Here is an 11,112-nt window from a genome sequence, read left to right as displayed (position 1 = left end):
TAGTTGTTAGGATACATTAGTGAGTCTGGACTTTGACCGTATCTACCTGCTAAAAAGTTTTGCTTATCATTTCTAGTCGGAAACCATCTGCTTATCATCCTTAGGGAGTTGCCTGCTTATCATTCTTTAGTCTAGACACGTCTTACTGCATCTAGTGCATCGATAGTGTATAGACAAAATTCATATCCTAGCGTATCTATTACTATAAACATTGCCCGACGAATTTCAAAGATTCTCCGTAATTCACGGGATTTCGGTATTATATATACATATGAAAATTATGTATTGAAGAGTACCAAACCCAACTCCTATAATCTATTCCAAACCAAAAAAATTCATTTCTCCAACTATACAAGATGAATTCTTCATCCAGTTCGAATTCCTCCGACTTCGATAGCTACGCCGACATGGATTTCCATTCGAGCTCCGAGAACAGCGTCACCGGAATGGATCAACCAATTTCCCATCATCTATTCTGGATGAACTGGGGATGGGTTCGTAATATACTAAATTTCTGGAGGCAAGAAGAAGGTGATCCATTTCATCCACCAAATTGCCCTCTTAACGATGAACCTGAAGCACTTACCGGCGAACCCATTCGAAACACCATTTTCTCGCTCATTTCTAGAGTATCTCGTCATGATTACATACTATCCCATATTTCAAATCTTGTTCATTCGCTCGTTCCAACCTTCAATCATCCCGGTATAATAGAAGAAGTCAACGAACTCCGTGCTCGGGTAGTGGTTTTGGAGAATATGGTGCGAAGGTTACAAACACCAACAGCAGCACCAGCAGCATAATCCGTACTACCATCGTCAACGCCGACAGTACCTTTATCACCCCAATCACAATCTCAACATCACAATCTGTATCTCGAATATCAACATCACACGACTCAATATCTGTACTTCGAGTATGATCTTCGTTCTATATATCGTTCTACATCGATTATCTTCGCTTTACGTATCGTATGACGATTATGTAATTTCTAAAGTCTTAGAGATTATGTAATCTAGAATTAACGATAAATCAAATGAGTTTAATATCTTATTGACTCATTAAATCTATGATTATCTCTGAAGAAAATATATATGCAAGTATATTTTCATAAAGATAGTAATTAAAAATTCCTTCGTACAAACTATTAATGATGAAAATATTTTAACGGGTGGGTAGTACCCGAGGAATATTTAGAATTCACATTAATAAGTTATATTGTACATTCTTGAATCTGATTCAACGGTTATCTATTATCTTACTTACAACCACCGATATTCGTATCCGCTCACCCCAGAATAACCATTTTCAATCAAATTTCATATTCGGATTTTGACCTACCAGAATCCAACAAGTGGCATAAAGAAGAAAACATTGGACAATTAAAATGAATTAAAATGTTGATTGTAACATATGAAACTAAACAATTCTTCAAGTTTGCCACTTGATTTTATCTTAAACCTCATTCGTAACTTGACGATTACAATTCGCATTCAAATCCTTTCATGATTTCTGAAAACACCCTGAACTATGAAGTAGCTCTTGAAATGCTGATGAAGCAGCAAAAACTGTAAACGACTTTAACAATCAAAAGATTGATGATAAAGAATGGTATGGTGGTAAAGCTGAGAAAAAGAGAAGGTTTGGAACTGGAAAACGGATTGAGCAAAGTATGAAGGAGGCCGTGAACAAATCATGAAAACAGAACCTGCCTTCAAAGGATCCAAATGATCCAGTGCCTGCTGAAACCGTTAGTAAGAACACTGCTCCTTATTCTAAACTTTTCAAGATGATATTCTTCACCATCATTTTATCTTAGATATTATAAGATATCTTCATTCGTTATACATATTTTTCATATTTCTGGAGATATTTTTACAACTATTCCTATCTGCGATCATTTAACTCTCCGTAACATCTGCGCTACAATATAAAAGAAACTGTGTTAGTTTCTAAATTCTGAAATCTCTAAGTTTAAAAATATGAATGTTTTGAAGTAGTGTTGGGAACTGATACATGAATTAGTATAATATAATGAAACTTGATCAACTTCATTATATTACAGTAAGTCATGTTAAGTTTCTAATGGAATGTGATGATTCACAGTACCGTCATCATGTGCCATGTTACACGGCTCTTACATTCTATCAAGTCTTCAAACATATTAGAACGTATCACCTTGATAGTTCTATTTTTTTTTCGGAATATTCGAGTAATTTAACGAATCAAGATCGTGCCATTACAATTTCATTCTAAAACCAATAGCAAGGTTCATTCCAAATTTCCTACCTACGAATTTCGGACCATTGTTCGCTTGGCTCGAGGACGGGAAGAAGAAATGAAGGGACAAAACTTCAGAATAGAAATAGGAACATAAACCACAGCAAATAAGAGAGAGCATTAACTGTGGATGACAATGATTTTAAGGGACAGGAGTAGGAACATCGAAATATAAGGGAAGGTATAAAACCTAACAACAACCCCGAAACTACAAACCGTGCATATCAATACGTATTGCAACGTAAAGGCACGGGAGAATTAAAAACATTATAATTTCAAGGAAAGGATAAAAGAGAATAGATTCTTCTGGTGATAGATGAAAAAGAAGAATGAAAGATATGAAAGTTAGAAATATAACAAGGGTTAGAATGGGATGGAGCATATTAGCGAATGTCTTAAAGTAGGAACTAAAGAGAAAGAATAGAAGATGTGGGAAGAAAGAAAGGGAAGGAGGTAAATTTATAGTGAAATATTCGACAAAGAAATCAAAACAGATTGCCGCGTTAAATCAAAGAAGATCCTGATCGCCGCAAAACTAAATCTTATTACATAAGATTTTCTTTAAAACCCTTAAATCCCGGAAATCGATCATAATCACGTCATCGGTTACAACAATTCTATATTTACTCATTTCACTCTTTTGTGATAGCTTCGCTCGTGCGTCTCACATAACCAAATCGTTTTATCTAAATCTTTCAATAATGATAAAATTTCATTATTACCTCATATTCGTCATGAAAACATTCCTATTGTTGTTTATGACAACCTCTACCAAATTTCGAGGACGAAATTTCTTTAACGGATGGGTACTGTAACGACCCGGAAATTTCCGACCAAATTTAAACTCTAATCTCTATATGGTTCCGACACGATAAGCAAAAACCCTAAATTTGACCCGCACTTTTTCGATCATTCTATACTTATAAGATTAATATTTACATAAATTAAACCTTACCAACATGATAAGCAATCCAAATTGTTGAGATTTATGTTTCCGAAAAGAGTTTTACACAACGTTTGACCGTCTAGTTTGACCGATGATATCACGAACTATACAATATATGATAATTATACGTTTGTGTATATATATGTATATATACATATTTAACATGATTAATGAATGTTTTAATATCTCATTTTGTATTAATAACAATAAGTTATAAGTATATTTTGAAACTACTAACTTAAGTTTTCAAAACGATAACTATACGTAACGTTATTTGACATAAATACTTAAGACTTATAATGTTTATACATATATCGTATAAGTAATGTATTTAATCACTTTTAAAGACTTAAATACATAAAATCATATAAGTGTATTCACAAAAGATAGCTATATTTGAATCCTCATTCCATTTTTCACAAAATTTCTATACGTATATCTAGAGTATTTGTACTCGTATCATACCTAGCTTCTATACGTATTTACTATTGGTATATACACATCAAATCACCACCTAACCAGCCCTTGTTCATGCCTTATGTATAAGGTAATTACTTTTGAATGATTGTAAGACTAATTACAAAAATACAAACTAAAAATTTGTCCATGTCTACTACATAAACATTTTTTTAGGAGTATATATGTATCCTCATTTTGTTTCATTTTTACTTCCATTCTCTAGCTAAAAACACCCACACTCTCAAGAACATTAAACTCCATAAACATTCAGCAAAGTTCCATGAAGATCTAGCTTCAAAAACCTTACTTAAACACCATAAGAAAACCATACAAAAACACTTCAAGAAATCCTTCCAAGAACACAAACTTACTTCCAATCTTTCATCCACTTCCATCACCCTTTTGATTCTAGCTTCTTACTCCTCTTTTACAGCAACCTTGTCCAAGGAACTTGAGGTAGTATCTATGTTCATAACCTTATTCGATTCATATATATATAGCTATCGCCAATGGGGCTTTGCCTCATTGGTCACCATGTTAACATGGTGTTCGAGGAGACCAGGGTTCGAGTCTCGGGGGGGGGGGGGGGGGATTTTCGTGAATTAACTTCGTGAGCTAACCACTAACATTGCCTTTCAAAAAAAAAAAAAAAAAAAAAAAAAAAAAAAAAAAAAAAAAAAAAAAAAAAAAAATATATATATAGCTATCTTATTTTGTGGTATAAAAGTTTAACAACAAGAACATAGTTTGAATGTTTTCAAACTTGTTTGCAAACTAAATAGATCCTTCTAACTTAACTTTTAAAATACTTCAAGACCTGTAATATAACTTAAATATATGCTAATTTAACAAGGTATAATTTGGTTTTTTAAAGAATATCTTAAAAACTGTTTTTACGACGTCGGAGTGCCACCGGGGACTGTTTTGGGTTGGATAATTAAAAACTATCTTAAACTTTGAGTTGGAGGTTTATGTTCTGGAAAAATGATTTTTACTATGAATATGATAACACATAAAAATTTCATGATTTAATTCAAAGTATAAGTATTTTTAGAAAAATAATCATTTAAGGTTGTTTAAATAAAGGAAAATGTTTAACTTCATAAGTTTCACTAAAGTTTCACCTATGCCGTGTGATTTTGAATACAAACCAAGGTATTTTCAGTTCATAGTCTTAAAGAGGGACTCGATCCAAGGATATGGCAAGTTGAATCAACGAAAACGGATTTGTAACGAAGAAACTATGACCGAAACAAAATTGGTTATCCAAGACTTGTTTAACTTCGGGATTAATTGGGAAAAATTAAATAAAATCACATCTTTCTAAAATAACATGATATTTTATATATATGTACTCATAATTCAATTTTATATGGTTCAGGATCACCCGTAAACAATACGAGAAGATTAATCATAAGATCCCATGATTGTACGCAACACGTCATTTGACAACACCGGTACTTTATGTACGCAACACGTCATTTGACAACACCGGTACCGTGGGTCAAGATTAATCTCGACCAATACATATACGATGAGGGTTTTATTTATTTCATTGGGGGTTTATTAAACATCTAAATATGAACCATTAAAATTGAATTACTAACAACGAACTGCTAACTACGGACTAAGGAATTATTCAAAGTATTAAAAGTATAACAAGTATATATATGTGACGTTTGTTTAAAAAAGAAAAGGTATTGATATATTATATATGGATAGGTTCGTGATATCAACCGGAGACCAAGTCAAATTATATATATATCTTCAAGACGAAAGTGAGTATATAGTCCCACTTTTAAACTCTAAATATTTCGGGATGAGAATACATGTATTTTATGTTTTACATTATGGACACAAGTAACTGAAAAATATATTCTACGTTGAGTTGTACCACTGGCATACTTCCCTGTAGCTTGGTAACTAATATTTACAGCGGTATTGTAAACGTGAATCCTGTTGATAGATCTATCGGGCCTGACAACCCCAACCGGACTGGACGACCAGTATTCAACGGTTGCACAGTACTTCGTTTCGTGACTACACTTGGTACAGTGTAGTAAGATTTCATATTAAAGGGAATATGCGACGTGATTAATTGTTAAGTATGGTTACCAAGTGCTCAACCACTTAGAATATTTTTATTAAAATGTTTATATATGAAATCTTGTGGTCCATCGTTATATCGCTGCTAGCATCAAACCTATATATCTCACCAACTTTATGTTGACGTTTTAAAGCATGTTATTCTCAGGTATGAATTAAGACTTCCGCTGTGCGTTAGCTCATATTAAGGATACTAGTTGGGACCATTTAAGCCATGATACAAGAACGTTGCATTCGAGTCATTGAAGATCATTAAAGACATTTATTAAGTAAATGACAGTTTAGGTCATTTGGATATCGAGAAATGTTTGACGAGTTTATTAATTTTTTTATGTAAAGATAGATTGCCTTTTAAGAATAAATGCAACGTTTGTAAAATGTATCATATAGAGGTCAAGTACCTCGCGATGTTATCAACTGTTGTAATTCGTTTGTAATCAATATGGACATCGTCCGGATGATTAGTTTCGGATCCTTTCATATTATTTTTCAAATAATAAATATTATTATAATGAAACTTAAATTAATTATATAATAAACTAGATAATATGATAATAACTTTAAATTTATATTAAATATTAATTTAATATAAATATTCATAATATTTATATTATATAATAAATGGTCATATATTAAAAACCATATACAATGTTTTTTATTTATCGTAATAAAATTATAAAATAGATAATTCTTTGTTAACATTATAATCTTATTTATGAATGATATTTTATGATATAAAAAATTAATCTACAGTTCGCGCATAAATAAAAAAATACATTAATATAATATTTGTCGAATATTATATAAACCCATGGGCGCATGTTTGTATTGAAGTTAAAATACTCCCTCCGTTCCAAAATAATTGTCCTATTTTGACTTTTTGAGTCTTTTTTCTTCAACTTTGACTTCACATATGTTTCTTTGTGTTATAATATCTAATGAAAGTTATACCATATGAAAACACGTTCGAAAATCAATATATTCATATAAATTTCATCAAATATTCTATAGCAAAAACCGAAAAATATTTAAAGTCAAAACTATATAACTTGACTTTGAAAAGTCCAATAGGACAATTATTTTGGGACGGAGGGAGTAGTTATTTGATAATCCTAATTCTGTTTCGTTTGAGATTTTGACATAATGGTACTAAAAACATATACAATTAGATATGTACATAAAATATTATTCTTAATTATTGATTTTAAACTACTTTTTAGGGGCTAATGTTTGATGTTTTATCGATTATTTGTCAATTGAAGTTAAAATAATTCCAAAGGACGGGCTCATAATCTATGTGTTAGTATCCAATAATAATGTTTTTGATATAAATGTTAGCAGTAATAAAGATTTTTTTATTGTAATCGTAGTATACATTTAATATAAGATCAATATTAACATTATCGATTACTAATTTATACAAATATCGTGTAACGCGCGAGCTCATAAAATGTGTGTATATATAATACTTATACTTACATATAAAAATTAATATAAACATAATCATATATAAACTTATATATAAATTAATTTAACCTAGGGGTGTCGAGGAACCCCTCAGACCTTGAGGTCATGGGTCGAGACATATTTAGAACATTAATCGCGTAAATTATGTAAGGTGTGTTATTTTGTTGTTCTAAAAAAATGTATAAAACATTTATATATATTTATATATAAACATATATAAGGATATACTTTATAGTAGCTAATTATAAATTTTACAGTATATAACTATAAACTTAAGCGGAGATGTTACTTTCACCATTAATTTTACCTGTTCCACTCATTTCAAGTTTTGTTTTTTTCTAAAATATCTATCTATTGATAAATTATAATAAAAAGTTTTTGAAAAGTTTGTGTAAAACTATCATTAAAGGTATTTTAGACAAAGTGCAACAACTAAAACTCTAAAACTCAGTGTGTAAATATCAATTCTCGTAACTTAAACATAATCTTTTATTTTTATATACTTATATGGGATGAAAAATAATACGGAGCAAATGTTTTATTTTTGACCAAGTAAACTTGGAAACAAGTCATATCACATACATATATTTTATATTTATATTTAATTTCGGATCTTAAAAAACCGCTGGCACCTAATTATCGGATCAAAAAGCTACGGTTTTATTGATTCATATCTCTCCATTCATATGGTGAAACCCTAAAATTATACGACGAAACCAAACCAGACCATTCATCTGGCATTAGAAATATCCCCTTCAAATTAATCTCGATTTTGGTGACGCGATTTCTTACCAGTTCTGTTTAAAACGATGATTGGATCTAAAATTACGACGGCTTTGTTCTTCTCCTATATATTCCGGCGGTGGTGCGGTAATGCATTGATTGACTTATTACGTTTTCTACATTTTCTGGAAGCAGTGATTGTACCACAGGTATGGAGTCTGTACCACATGTACGGAGTCATCGAAATTTAAAAGCTTTGATATAAAATCAATTTTTTCTCGATTATTAAAATCAAACTTTTTCTTGTCGGTGTTTCTCGACCACCGAATTTGTTAACTTTCAGTTTTCTAGGATGCGTTTATAGGCTTTTTGCGTTTTCTATATCATCGGCGGCTGCGATAGTACCACAGGTTTGGAGTCATCGAAATTTGAAAGCGCCAACTTCTGCATCAAGTTTTGTTACTTATGTTCCTTAAGTGAAAGATGGTTATGGATAGGAAATTATTTATATTCAGGTTATTATGATTTTATAAACTTTAGCATTGTTCTGTTTGTAAAGTTTTTGTTCATATGTTTGTTGTTAAATTTAGAACTAAAATTGATTTTTCCTTTGTTGCTTTATGTGTTTAGAAAAAATAATTTGAAGTTTAGATGAGTTTTTGGTAGAAACATTATCATTTAATAATATTTTGATTTTCTGTTAATGCAGTTACAGCTGAAATTGTTTTTCGTATGTTATGTGGTGTAAACAAATTTGAATTTTTATACCAGTGTATCTCATAATCATTGACATTGTTTTATGTCTAGAGGTTTTATTTGTAGATTGATGTTCTGATAGCAAGTGTCGAGATGAAAATTGGTTTCATCTATGTTGCTGTATGCGTTCTAGATTATACTATAAAATGTGGTCTTAGGTGTATGTGTGTTTTATAGTGACTAGCATAAATATAGACTATTTCAGTACCCTCGATATTATGTTTGTTACACTTATTGTAAGTTTGGATGTATTAACTGAAAATAAGTAGAATACATCAAACCTAACATAATTTTTAATGGTGGTAGTGATAGTAACTATAATCTCACATCCAAGTGCCTGTAAAACATGCCAAGTTAATAGCGTTATGAATTTTTTTTATATCTAATGTTAGTTTTTATCCACTCTAATTATTTAGAATATGAAAGCGTGTATTTTTATATCTAACGTCCGATTCTGAATAAGAAAGCGTGTATTTACAGATTTGACCGTGATGGAGAGCCATCACAACTAGCTCCGATTGACGTGGTTGTAAGTATGGTGGATCCTTTGAAGGAACCTCCTCTTATCACTTCAAACATGGTGTTGTGAGTTTTAGCTATGGATTACCCTATAGACAAAGTTTCACATTATGTGTCCGATGACAGTTCTGCCTGCAACCTTTGGGTGGAATTCAACGCATAAGCCCCACACATGCTTAAAAGGATATTTGATATTTTCACGAAAAAAGTCGAGTATTCTTATTTTCATTTTCTTACTAGTTACTTTTTAATTAATCAGTTTCATCATAAAACTCAATAATGCATGTTCGTTAACACATAACATTCCCATTAACGAGTGTGAGTGATGTCGATTTGCCTACGTTAGTTTCCACATCTGTCAGCTGTTCGAATGTAGATTTCGCTGCATCTATTCCAGGTTATTTTATTGGTTGTATTTCATTGTTTATATGTTTTATTTAGTTCCGTCTTAGTTATATTCTGATATATTGAATACCACAGTTATGAATGTTGAGCGTCTTATGATGCAGTCGTTGTCCGGTCTGCAATTCACTACGGTTTTGTTTAAAGAGGCTACAATAACAGCGGCAACTTTCAAAGGTATTTCAAATCACCTATTGTTTGGATTTAATTTTGGTTTATTGTGATGTCATTGTTTAGGCACAACGAATGTTATTGCTGTTGTGTAGTAACTGCTACACATTTATTTACTAGGCGGACAAGACGTCAAACAAACCAAGGGCATTTGGAGAATTATGATGTTCAGAATGCCAGTGGCAGTGGTTTGCAGTCCGCCGTGGTTTCGTTTAAAGATGCTACAACACCTGTAACAGCGTCCACTGCACCACCTATTGGTGGTGGTGTTATTAATAATGTAGATATGTTAGTTATATCATATCAGGTATTTTCAAATGGCTTATTGTTTTAGTTTACTTTTTGTTTATGCTCCTACATGTTACTTTGTTGCTTATGTTGTAATGTTACTGTTTAGGCACTGCAAATGTTATTGCTATACACAAACTGTTGCTCGTTTATCCATTGGACGTTCACGACTTCGAATGAGGCAAGGTTGTTTGAGAATACTGATGTTCAGAATGTCATTTATAGAATTATGATGTACAAAATGCTACAAACTTGATGACTTGTGATCCGATTTATGATGACAGTTGTTGCTGGTAGAGGTGGTGTTGGTGTTGGTGCTGTTGCAGCAGTTGCTGCTGCTCAATGAAGAACAGCTGATGCGTCGAACTTTTAACTATAAGATTGTTCCACCACACCTTTATGGATAGTTTATTTGTAGGTGGTACGGTAGGATTGAAAAAGATACATGCTGACCCAAGATGTTCTGCGTGTTGCTTTTCATTGTTTTTACTTTCTTTGTAAAATGTTATTCGAAGTCTTTATATGTTGAATATTTGTTTTAAATAAATCTTATGTTTAGTACTGTTACATTTATGAGAATGATTTATGGTATGTTTTATTTCATAGTTGTTTAATATAAATTATTATTATTATTTGTTTTCTATAATCATATCACGAAACTTTCTTTGTAGGTATATTACGTTTTAAAATGTAATGAATAATCAATATATTCTATGACTTGTTAGGACTTTTAATTATGTCATAATAAACTTGATATAATATCATTATATTAGGACCTCTTTTTATGGTACTAAAGTAATATATCATCATATATTAGGACCTATTTTATAATTTTAATGTTGAAAATATATTTATATTAGGACCTTTTTAATGGTACTAACCTTGAAAATCATTATATTAGAACCCTTTATGTGGTACTAAAGTATCATTTGAGCATATTAGGACCTTCTTTTGTAATACTATTATATTATATCTTACTTTTAAGGACTTTTTTC

At 31.2% G+C, this 11,112-nt stretch overlaps 1 long non-coding RNA gene across 1 annotated transcript; it reads left to right on the top strand.

Annotated features, from left to right (window-relative positions):
- Positions 1–9,470: 9,470 nt before the first annotated feature.
- LOC139867328 (uncharacterized) lies at positions 9,471–10,690 on the top strand. The gene is made up of 5 exons (XR_011765804.1): positions 9,471–9,653; positions 9,766–9,835; positions 9,950–10,136; positions 10,227–10,303; positions 10,402–10,690. It is a non-coding gene; the product is annotated as an uncharacterized lncRNA (long non-coding RNA).
- Positions 10,691–11,112: the final 422 nt, after the last annotated feature.

Source organism: Rutidosis leptorrhynchoides, chromosome 9 (genome assembly GCF_046630445.1).
Source record: "Rutidosis leptorrhynchoides isolate AG116_Rl617_1_P2 chromosome 9, CSIRO_AGI_Rlap_v1, whole genome shotgun sequence".
Classification (NCBI taxonomy): domain Eukaryota; kingdom Viridiplantae; phylum Streptophyta; class Magnoliopsida; order Asterales; family Asteraceae; genus Rutidosis; species Rutidosis leptorrhynchoides.
This window is presented reverse-complemented; position numbering and strand designations above follow the sequence as displayed.